Raw genomic sequence first — 12,826 nt, forward strand, 5'->3', positions numbered from 1 at the left:
CCTGCAAAAAATGAGCCCTCACATGGCCAGATTGATGACACAATGAAAAAAGTTATGGCTCTGGGAAGAAGGGGAGCGAAAAACTAAAAAAAAAAATTAAAAAAAATGGCCCAGCGGTGAAGGGGTTAACAAGATAAAATTAGACATGGAACAGAGTTTACTATTCAGCACCGCCATGCGCTCCCCGCTCACATTAGCTGTCTTGCCTCATCATATATTTGATAGAAGCTGCTGTAAGACAAGTTTTGCTTTGAACAACGCTTTGTCTGTAAAGAATGAATGCTTTGTATGTATTGAAATTAAAACTTAATAGAATAAGAACAAAATAAACCAGGAGAACTCTAAAAAAATGTAAGAGATTGCTTTGTAAACAGAATGATTAGTGAGTCTGGTTAAAAGGTAGGCAACGAACGTGGGTGTACGAGATTGTGGGAATAGAACGTGTTCCTTCATTGGCGATTGTATTGTATGTTGCCTGCCGTGTACTTTGTAGTCAATTTAATAATCACCCCAGGTGTTCTGTCAAACAGTGAGATAACTTGGAATATATGTCTTTATGGCTATACACTGTCATTTATGTATATATATAAATATTTGTACATGTGCAAGGTTTAAATGCATAGATGTCCAAAAACTCTAGATTTATCAATATTATGCAAAAATAAAACTTAAACTGTAGCATCTAAAGAATAGTTTGGGTACAGAAGCACTGGCTATATACTATTTTGCATCTGATAATTATTTTTTGCCTTTTCATATGTAGTTGGCTGTGGCTTAGTATTCCAGAAACATGATTCCAAATGCAAGTCAAATGGGCAAATAATATGAACTGAGAAGCCTTGGACTATCAGCCTGGAAGATAAAATATACCATAGAAGGCTATACTGTAATAATGTCTGTGATAGCAAAAAAATGCAACGTTTTCCACATTGGGAATGAAAAATAAACATAATATTGCTTTGACTATACACAGACTTCTAAGGGCCACCATACAAGAACCGAATATAGGCCCCTTGCTTTTGATTATTTCATCATATAGCATCCTCCTAATGTATCTCTAATAATTCCCTAAGCAATCAGAGCCATGAATTTCATTATATCAGTCATTTACATGCATCTAATATACATGTACCATATTTACTTATGGTATATCAAGTAAAAGAAAAATGCCATGCTACAGAATTCTGTAATTGTTACTTAGCACAGCAAAAGTAAATGAACATGTCATGTAAGCTTTTGAGTTACAATTTTTTTGCAAAGGATATCTATCTGCATTGTCGAATGTGTATTATGTTAGGAAATGTTACATCTGTAGACAGTAGGAAGCTACTTTGAAGGTCGCAGTGGGTCATCTAATTTATTTGTCACAGGTTTACCGCAACAGAGAGGAGCCAGAAGACAGCAGCGTTTGATTTCTCCTACAGCGTTTAGAAGCACTTCACCTTCATATTAAGCAGTGCTGTTTTTTTAGTAGTGCAGGGGTTAATGTGCTCAGGTGAAAGCTGTTGGAAGCTTTCCTGCATTAAGGCTCTCAGCTGTTCACTGTTAGCCACTCCCATCTCCTATATAATCTGGGCCCTGGCAAGCACTTATTGTCAGAGTAGCTTATGCTGCATGGTCAGAAATGGTGGTTTATGGTTGTTGTTTGAGAAGGCGTTTAGTGGATTTATCCAAGACTGTTGTGAGGTTTTGGATGTGCGGTAATCCCCTTCTTCTGCTACTTTGGTTTTTCACCATCCTCCACTCCATGGTGTATTCCTGTGTTGTTTGTGTGAGTATATTTGTATGATTGGTATTTTCCTTTATCCCTCTTTGTATTACCTTGTTAGTCTGTTACTGTATTACGGTACACTACTACTCCCCTCTTCCCTGGGTGGGAGAAGGGTACAGACTGAGGGTGGATTCGGAAGCATAGGCAAGGTACATGGCCCCAAAGTCTTCACCATCAGAAGTAATCTAGGGAACAGGACGAGCTAGGGCACCCCTAACGTTAGGGACCGGGAAGGAGCCCCTGGTCCTGTAACACCTGACAACAGAGTCATGACATTACTGGTCCTGTGTAGCTGCACAAATTGTACTTATGATGTTTCCAACCTCAAATGACTATATGAAACTGTGCAGTAAATTTTAGGGTCATTCTATGTCAAGTGGACCAGTGGTCCCCACTCGACCTTCTCCGATTTTGCTGAAAATTTATAAGGATGTACATGTATGTTTGAAAAGAGATTCTGCAAATTTTTAGGGCCAGATCTCAAATACATTGGGCACTGTTGACCTTTCACTGGAGGTTCCACCAAGCCTGCGGCTTCAGCTAAGAAACTTAGCTGTGCAAACTTTGGCACATAGCCATTAGAGTTCTATACTGGCTATGATGCTGAAATCTGGCATACTAGCTCACCTTTTGCTGCTAAACACGATAAAATTATTACCGGCTATGATAAAACAATATTTCAGCCGCAATTTTGTGTCAAAGTAGCTTGTAAAACGTGTCGCATAAAATTTATGCCAAACTTTGCCCATATATAACTCAAGACCAAAAACCAATAGTAACTGGTGCTTTGCCCTGTACACCAAACATCTACATGACTTTGCATTGCTGCAATATCACGGTCAAAGCATATGTATTTGTGGAAATATTCACACCCACATATGATGAAAAACGTTAAAAATCTGAATTTTACCTATATTTAGGTCAAATTTCTCAAAAAGGGTACCCCTAAAGTATATTAATTCTGATATCATTATAAAGAGCACATTTTTCTGTACAAGGATCATTGTTTTTTTTTTTAAGTCTCTCAGTTTAAGAAAAGAAAAATGCCATTGAACATGGTGTTATTTATACGCGTAATGCATTGATTTTGTGTTTGATTTTCAGATTCTTATCACATGTTACAGAGTTGTATTGTTGCTAGCAATGTCTATTATAATCAAAAACCTATAAACCTTTTTATTTATGAAAAGTTATTGACTATTGTTACATTTTAATGTATATATTATTTATTTTTTAGCGATGGAGAATGAAATTGATGAAGAATCAGCCCAGTGCTCTATCGGCCTTGCGAACAATTCGAAGTGCCACCTTAAGACATTCACCCATAGCAAGGATGAGTTGAAATTGTTTACAAGCTTTGGATTGGATGAACAGAAATTGCTGCGTCGACGAGTGGGACTAAATTTTGACGAACATTCACAAATCTGTTTACACCATGAAGCTTCATTCTTGACCAAATATGAGCATTTGCAAAAATCGTGTTGCAATCCTTTTGGGAAGAAAGGTCATAACACCAAAAAGAATTTGCGAGCTATCAATTTGTTAGCAGCTGACCAGTTGAACGAATTTACAAAGAATGATGTGAAGCCTCGCCAGAAGATGTGTGCATCATGTCGAAAAGAATTTGCTAACAGGAAAAAATCAGCTGATCCAGTTTCCTCTGAATCAGATCCATATGGAATGGAATGTTCTACTGAAAGTCTAAATTCAAGCTTAACATCCATTGGCATCTCTCCTCGGAAATATCCACGGGTAAGCCAGCGGGATTCACTTGGATATGCAAGGAGAAAGATAAGCCAGGTGCAAAATGCATTTTCTAGCAAGATTGCTTCAATTGGAGGGCTTGAGCCGAAAGACATTGAGCAAACAAAAACAGCACAGTGCAAAATGTGTCTGGATTACAATCACCTTTTGGCAGATTTGAAGCAAAAGCTGCAGGTGTCCAGTCGGGCAGAAAAGGTCCAACTCTTGACATTGGCACCTAAAAGCTGGTCCATTAAGGCTATATCAGACGAATTCGGTGTCTCTGAACGAATGGTCAAACAAGCTCGAAAGCTTAAATGTGAACATGGGATCTTAGCCTTACCTAGAATCAAGTGTGGCAAGAAAGTTTCTGAGGAAGTGAAGAAAAAGGTGCAGGCATTTTTTGAGGATGATGAATTCAGTCGAATGTGCCCTGGTAAAAAAGACTATGTATCAGTGCGAATAGCAGGAGAAAAAAAGCAGATGCGAAAGCGACTATTACTGAGCAATATGAGGGAAATGTTTGTTGCCTATCGGAATGGCCCTGAAATTGGATTTTCCAAGTTTTGTGAGCTTCGGCCAAAGTGGTGCGTAACCGTTGGATCTGCTGGAACACATTCCGTTTGTGTTTGTACACTTCACCAAAATGTCAAACTAATGCTTGCAGCATGCCCAATCAATGATGACTACTAAGAGCTCATATGCAAAATGGTCTGGGGAATTGAATCCAAGGACTGTATGCTTGGCCGTTGTGATAAATTCCCGGGTCCTGAAGTTTTAAAAGAATTTCTAGTCAATGTGTTTGTCAACAGTGACCCTGAAGATATTATTGAGTTCAAACAATGGATTCACACTGATCGAGACACGCTTGATACCAAACAACTGACTGTAGAAGATTTCATTGAAGAATTGGTTTTGAAAATTTCTAAACTTTGTAGCCATCACTACATCGCTAAGCATCAAAGTTGCTATCTGAAATCGTTGAAGGAAAATCTGAGACCTGGAGAGCTTGTGATCCTTATGGACTTTGCTGAAAATTACTCATTTATTGTTCAAGATGCCATTCAAGGTTTCCACTGGGAAAATAGTCAAGCTACAGTACACCCATTTGTAATTTGCTTCAAGGAGTTAAATGGTGAAGCTGCGCAGAACATCAGCTTGTGCATAATCAGTGATTGCTCACGACATGACACAGTTGCAGTCCACACTTTCTTAACAGTAATTGTGGAGTATCTCAAGACTCTCATCTATGGGATTCGTCATATCCACTACTTCAGCAATGGATCTGCAGCCCAGTACAAAAATTTAAAAAATTTTCTCAACTTGTGCCACCACAATGCTGATTTCAATATCAGCGCTGAATGGAATTTTTTTGGGACCAGTCATGGAAAGTCGCCCTGTGATGGGATTGGAGGGACAGCAAAGAGGTTGGCAGCTCGTGCCAGTCTTCAATGCCCAACTGAAAACCAAATACTGACCCCAGTGGATTTATTCAACTTTTGCAACGAGCAACTACATGGAATCAAGTTTTTTTTTGTTCCAAAAGAAAAAATTGACGAAATACGGGTAGTTCAAGAGGAAAGGTTCAAAGATGGACATAAAATTGCTGGAACAAGAGAAAATCACCAGTTTGTGCCAATTGATGACAAAAAGATTCGCATTTCAAGGTTGTCAAATGACCCATCATCTTTCATTGCCCATGTAGATAGATCTGTCAGATCAGAAATGCCTTTTGTGCCAATTGCAAACCTCCAGCCAGGGCAATACATTGCCTGCATTTACGATAAGACCTGGTGGATTGGAAATATTTCTGAGATTTCAGTCGACGACCATGATGCATTAATAAATTTTATGCATCCTCATGGACCAGCTAGCTTCTTTCACTGGCCTGTGAGAAATGATACATGCTGGATTCCCAAGCAGTCAATCATTACAATAATTCCAGCACCAGCTGCAACAGCAATGGGCCGACAATACAGCTTCTCTGAACCGATTATGTTGCAAATTCAGCAACAATTCCAGACCACTTAGACTGAATATTATGGCTTGGGAACCAACAAAAGATACCCAATATTAGGCTTGGGATCCTAGGCAAAGACACCCACCCTCAGGCTTCGGAACCTGCGAAAAAGAGACCGCCCGCAGCTGGCCTTGCACGGCTATCAACCATGGCTCCTAGGCGATGGGGCTGCCAATTGTCGAAAGACAGCATTATTACAATTCTTAATAGGATTATAATACCAATTCTTAGGGAATTGGTTGTGGTATAACCACCATGGACCAACGCAAGGGTTTGAATAGTGCAGTTACCATTCATTGCGTATTAATAAATAACACCATGTTCAGTGGCATTTTTCTTTTCTTAAACTGAGAGACTCCAAAAAAAAAAAACAATGATCCTTGTAGAGAAAAATGTGCTCTTTCTAATGATATCAGAATTAATATATTTTAGGGGTACCCTTTTTGAGAAATTTGACCTAAAAATAGGTAAAATTCTTTTTTTTTAAGTTTTTCATCATATGTGGGTGTGAATATTTCCACAAATACATATGCTTTGACTGTGACATTGCAGCAATGCAAAGTCATGTAGATGTTTGGTGTACAGGGCAAAGCACCAGTTACTATTGGTTTTTGGTCTTGAGTTATATATGGGCAAAGTTAGGCATAAATTTTATGTGACGCGTTTTTCAAGCTACTTTGACACAAAGTTGCGGCCGAAATATTGTTTTGTCATAGCCGGTAATAATTTTATCGTGTTTAGCAGCAAAAGTTGAGCTAGTATGCCAAATTTCAGCATCATAGCCAGTATAGAACTCTAATGGCTATGTGCCAAAGTTTGCAAAATCCTCTTAGTTGAAGCCGCAGGCTTGGTGGAACCTCCAGTGAAAGGTCAACAGTGCCCAATGTATTTGAGATCTGGCCCTAAAAATTTACAGAACCTCTTTTCAAACATACATGTACATCCTTATAAATTTTCAACAAAATCGGAGAAGGTCGAGTGGGGACGATTTTTAAAACTGGTCCACTTGACATGGAATGACCCAAGTAAGGAAGTGATAAATTTCTAATTATCCACCAATCTGTAGTTCTCTTTTTGTAGATTATTTGTGAATGATCAGGACCTATTCAATCACTAAAAAGCTAGTCTTCAATAACAACATAACTGAAAACAGAGGAGGAGTAAAGCATGGTGATTTCAGACTTACCCATATGCTCAGTCATGGAAAATCAATCTATGCCACTTCTGACAATGAGTTATGTGTATGTTACCTCCAGAAGCCGTGGGGCTTTGGATGGCATACTGTTTTGAAGGTAGTCTATGGTTGCTCCACATAGCAACACTCACGATTGAATGAGATAATTCTAAAAAAGAAAAAATTTGATGAAATGACTAGTTGGATATGTAGTATCCTGTCAACCATATATTGAATGGGTTGCACTGACGAGTTCAGTTGCTTTCAACATAGCAAAGATTTGTCTTTAGAAATTGTATAGTTGTATTAATACTAAATCTTTTCCTACTCCAGAGAATTTGGAGTGTTGGATGGTCTGTAAAGGTTGATCTTCTGGACAACGACAGTTATGTTGCTAGGCTTCTGTTGATTGGGGAACCCCTTTCATTTGGCACAACTTTTCTCAAACACTGTGAGATACAATGCCTTGAAAAAATCTAAGGGTCTTTCACATGGAGTTTATTTATGTGAAACAAAAAAAATACAAAAAATGTATTTTTTTCATTTAAAGATCCACAGCAAAATCCACACAAAAAACATACCCTAACATGTCAGATCAAGTCTTCCACAATCCACAGACTAATGCCTTGGCTGATGAAACCATCTTCATGTTATAAAATAGAATCAATGGATGCTTGAAATCTGTCATTTCAAACAACCAAGCTGGAGGTACACAATCAAAGCTCAAAATGTAATTATAGATACTTTTAGGCCTCTATCTTCTTTACATTTATTGAATTTGTGGTAAAAGACAATTGAGATAGTGAAATATGACCAGCAATTTTTTCTTTTAATGTCCACATCAGAATTTTAGGTAGTCATACTGAACCCTGGAAAATGAGAGCTAAAATGAGGTGTAGCATATTTGCCTGGACTCACTATTACTATCTCTGCACTTGCCACTAGGTGGCATGGCACTGGCAACATGGTTTATTTTGAACCCTTGTTTTGCTAGTTCTTGTGTTCCTCTAGCCAATTTTATTGTCTCTCTTCAGTGAGGTCATTAGTCTCATGCAATTACTTTAGTTTAAACCTCCATCAGTGAATCCCTGGCTGGCAGTTACAGTTTTTTTGAGCTCTCATTATCTCCTTTTTTCAGCTCCTGTGATTCTAGTAAATATTCCTGATTTCAGACCCCTGCTCATTTAATACCATAATTTCCCTCGGGATCAATAAAGTGTATCGTATTGTATTTACTGAACATATTTCTGTATGATGACTTTGTCCCTAACAATCCCTCCTGGTTCTAACCTGGTTATATGACCACGCCTGCCAGAAAGCTCTTCTGCAAGCAGCTACTTCAATGACTTGGGTCTCAACCCATGGTTCCTACTTAAGTCCACATATAGGGGTTAAAGGATGGAGGCCAGGACTCCTTTGGGAACTGATAATTGGAGTAGGTGTAAGGAGGAAGACCGGGCCGCGGGTAACCATGCGAAGCCGGGTCCGGAACTGTGGAGGCTGCATCCCTTGTTTCCCGGGGAAAGGTAAAAAGGACCGGACAGGTGCTCTGACCCAAAAGTTTGGGGCGTGGTTAGAAGTGAAAGCGCGCGCTGCGTCGGGGAGTTTCCCACCAGCTGTGAGAGGGGCAAGGTGCGTGCGCAGCCGGACCGAGACTAAATTTGGCCGGACATATGCCAAGACACTGAAGGAGCCTGCCACAGTAACAGGGAGAGAATCGGGAACCCTCTTCAGCTGAGCGACGCACGTAAGCTTAAGAGCCAAAGCAGGATGCAGGACTGTTTGTGGCTGCCCACACTGCCGGACATTGCCACACCGTTCGACCAGGACTCTAACAGTATTGTGGCCTTGCCTGCGTTGGCCACAGCCAATTATGGACTAGGCGCCCAGTGGATGGTACCGGACATTGACCACTGCCGCCAGAAAATAGATCACCATTACCAGCAGGACCATCTTGGACAGGCACCGTGCAAGCTTTTGATGCTACTGACTATCAAGCAGTATCTACAGTTGGAGAAACTTCTGACGCAATAAGTGTACAAAAGAACTGCCGTTACCTTGCTCATTCCCTCTGCATATTATTTACACCTGAACTGTTTATTCCCTCGTTTAACCATTCATCTCCCTGTGAGGAGTTAACCCCCTGTTTAATTAAAACTGTTAAAATTGTTAACCCTTGCTCTACCTCCTGTCCGTCACTGCATCCGGCAACCTGCTTACACTTGGCGTAGTCGGCAAGATGCAGTCCACGGGCGCAGAGGTGGCAGACCAAGCGGTCAGGGGTGCCAAAAGAGTCAGTATACCGCTGGGGGCAATGTGGAGTAACCTCCCAAAATTTACAGGGAGCAACACTCTGTTGGGGGACTGGACTGAGCGGGAGGACAGCGATTCAGACTGAAGCGCCCACCAGATAGGCGCAGAAGTGGGTGTTGGACGTGTGGAAGAATGGGACACCTGTCAAAAAGTTGCTTTGCAAGAGACAGCCAATGGTGAAGATTCGCTCACCCTTCTGAAGGTCATGCTCACTAGAGAAAGCGCTGCACCTGGGAGAAATGGTACGGTGAGAGGAGGGGAACCTCACCCACAGCAAGGCAGAGCCATGGAATCAGACACTGAGAAGTGAGGGAGAAGAAGTCGACTGTCTACAGTGAGATGCCTGTCCTGCTCAATCACATGGAGGCGAATCGGGTAGAATGCCAAATTGGATCCAATGGTCCCGTCTGTGAGGATCAACCCAAAGGGGAAGAAGGGGCGTCTACCCGAATAGTCCACCATAGTATGTCGTGTCCCTGCCTGTTACAAACCCCTGAACGAAAGGAGAATGTGCCAAGTCTCCCTGAAACGCTCACTCCTATGGTCTCCGATTGTGATGAGGAAGAACCACTTGCCTCATTCTCTTAAATGGATAGTTTGTCGCCCCCCAGTCCAAAGGAAGTACGTAGGCCTGAAACTCCAGAGATAGCTGGTCCATTGAACTCTGATGGAATCCCATCCTCTACAACCCAACCTGACTCTACCACTCAACCTGAAGTTCTGAGTACTCCTAACGAGAAAATTCAAGAGGTGCCTCAAAGTACTCAGTGTGGACCATGCTGGTGTCCCCCCAATGGAGTATATGCAGAACCATTCCCTTTGGCAAAACGAAGTGCAAGAGAGGCGGAAAAGCATGCAAAAATTGTGGGCATCTGCCCCACCTCTGAAGAGTATAAAGGAGCACGAAGAGGTCTCGCCCATGGAATGATGAGTTAAAGGAGAGGAGGAGTGTAAGGAGGAAGACCGGGCTGCGGGTACCTGTCCAGAGTCAGATCCAGAACTGTTGCGGCTGCGTCCCTTGTTTCCTGGGGGGAAGGCAAAAAGGTGCTCTGACCTGGAAGCTGTGGGTGCAGTTAAAAGTGAAAGCGCATGCAGCATCGGGGAGTTTCCCGCCAGCCATGAGAGAGGCAAGGTGCATGTGCAGCATGCTCCGCGAAGTGCGCAGCCAGGCCGAGACAAAACAGGGCAGCCATATGTCAGGACGCTGCCGGAGCCTGCCGCAGTAACAGGGAGAGAGCTGGGAGACCTGTTCAGCTGATCGCCGCAAGTAAGCTTAAGAGCCAGGGCAGGGTGCTGGACTGTTTGTTGCTGCCCACATTGCCGGACGTTGCCACACTGTTCGACAAGGACCCGGACAGTATTGTGGCCTTGCCTGCGTTGGCCACCGCCACTTATGGACTAGGGGCCCAATGGAAGGTACCGGACACCGACCACTGCCGCCAGAAAATAGACCACCGTTACCAGCAGGACCATCTTGGACAGGCACCGCGACAGCTGTTGTTGGTGCTACTGACTTTCAAGCAGCATCTACAGTCGGAGAAACTTCTGACATGATAAGTGTACAAAAGAACTGCTGATATCTTGCTCATTCCCTCTGCATATTATTTACACTTGAACTGTTTATTCCCTCGTTAAACCATTCATCTCCCTACGAGAAGCTAACCCCCTGTTTAATTAAAACTGTTAAAATTGTAAACCCTTGCTCTGCCTCCTGTCCATCACTGCATCCAGCAACCTGCTTACACTGGCAATGCAAAGCCTGTCCGTGCGCTTGGTGACATCAGACAGAACCACGTTACAGGATGATGGACGATAACTGTGGCTAAATAAAATTGTATCGTAAATTTCAAGTCTTTTTTGTAGTAGACATCTGAGAAATCTAAATTAGACACAAGCTGACACTTGACAAGTGCAGTGAATTCTTTTCACAGCAGCTGTTTACTTCACATCTATGAATCTTTCTCAGATTCGCGTTTGGAATGAACTCTTACATATGTGTTGCATGGTGCACATGGTAGTAATCTGCATGACCTTTTACATTGTTAGGACCATATTTAATTAGAAGAATGTTGAAAACATATGGTCGCAGACTCACAGGCATATCTCATAGGCGGCAGATAAAAGTCAGTTCTACTTTCGACCCTTCTTCTGGTCTTTCCCATGAAATGTTGTTTAGTAATAGAATAATAATTCACTAATTCACACTTCTGTTTTGCCAGGCAAAGCAAGACAGCATGATACCATACATAGAAAATTCAGAATTTCATCTAAACCCTAGAGGCAAACCATAATCTCATAAACAGTGTGATAGCATATTTTTTGCTTTATTCTAGCATTAAAATATATTAGACAAAAACATAAGGGGCGTTCCAGCTGATAAAATTTCTTGCTTTATTGAAAAAATTAAAATAGTACAGCGGCTTACTCCTCAAGAGTAGATGGATGTGCTATCAGTGCCTCATAGCACATCCATCTACTCTTGAGGAGTAAGCCGCTGTACTATTTTAATTTTTTTAATAAAGCAAGAAATTTTATCAGCTGGAATGCCCCTCATGTTTTTGTCTACTATCAACTAGAGTTGGGCCCAGATGAGGTTCCGTGCTGTGGCTGTGGTTGGTGAGCTGGCTAGAGCTTTTTTAGCCCATTTTATCTTCTTCTATGTGTGCAATTAAAATATATTGCATACAAAATATTTTTAATATCAAGATTTTGTGCAGGTCAGTCATTTTTTCTTATACCAAACTCTTTAAAGAGGTTGTCCACTCACCTAACTCAGTTATTGTTTGCCATAAATGCCTAATGCCCCTAGAACATTCCTATATAACTTTTCTGCAAATTTTACTGTTTTATGCCTTTTTGATTCACTTTCTATCCCTTCACCAACTCTGTTGCTCACAGCCATTGCTTCTTCTGCTAGCTTCCAAATACACTTCCCACTGAGTCTTGTGCTCTCCTGCAAGCCAGCAGTGAGCAATCCCCTGTACCTACACCTCTTCCACTCCACTTCCAGGTAAATCTTGCTACTATCACACAGCATGATCTCTTGCAGAGAACAGGCGAGTTATTGTTAACAGTGAATAGAATTAACACAAAGCACCAGAGCACCAGCCTTGGCAATAAAGTTCATCTCTTAAGCCCCCGTCACACATAGCTGAGTCAAAAGTTTGTGAAGCAACAGTGATCTCACCAGCGAGATCACGGTGTGTGACACTTACCAGCGACCGGCCCCCCTGCCGGTTATCGCTGATCATCCTGGAATGGCCAGGACATTTTTTTGATTGCTGGTCTCCCGCTGGCCAGCATGCATCGCTGCGTGTGACAGGCGGGAGACCAGTGATCAGCAAGCAGGAGCTGGTAACTAAGGTAAACAGAGGGTTTCTAAGCGGCGTGCAGCGCTTAGAAACCCGATGTGTACCTTAGTTACCAGCGCGCTGGTGCAGGGAGCTGGTAACCAGGGTACACATCGGGTTTCTAAGTGACGCGCGCCGCTCAAAAACCCGATGTGTACCTTGGTTACCAGCTCCCTGCACCAGCGAGCTGGTAACTAAGGTACATAGTGGGTAACTAAGCGACCTTCTATCTCCTCCCCAAGACACATAAGAATATGCAGACCCCCCCAGGGAGACCTATAATGTCGGGACGGGGGGGCTATCTGGAGTGCGTTAATAAGCGGTTGGACTCGGTACTCCAACCATTAGTTGAGGATTTACCTTCATATCTTTAAGATACAAACCACCTTGGATGGCGACACTATTTTATGCACTATGGACGTGGAATCATTATATACTAACATCCGTCATGAGGA

This window comes from Dendrobates tinctorius, unplaced genomic scaffold, assembly GCF_039654945.1.
Source record: "Dendrobates tinctorius isolate UK_male_01 unplaced genomic scaffold, ASM3965494v1 ptg000070l, whole genome shotgun sequence".
Classification (NCBI taxonomy): domain Eukaryota; kingdom Metazoa; phylum Chordata; class Amphibia; order Anura; family Dendrobatidae; genus Dendrobates; species Dendrobates tinctorius.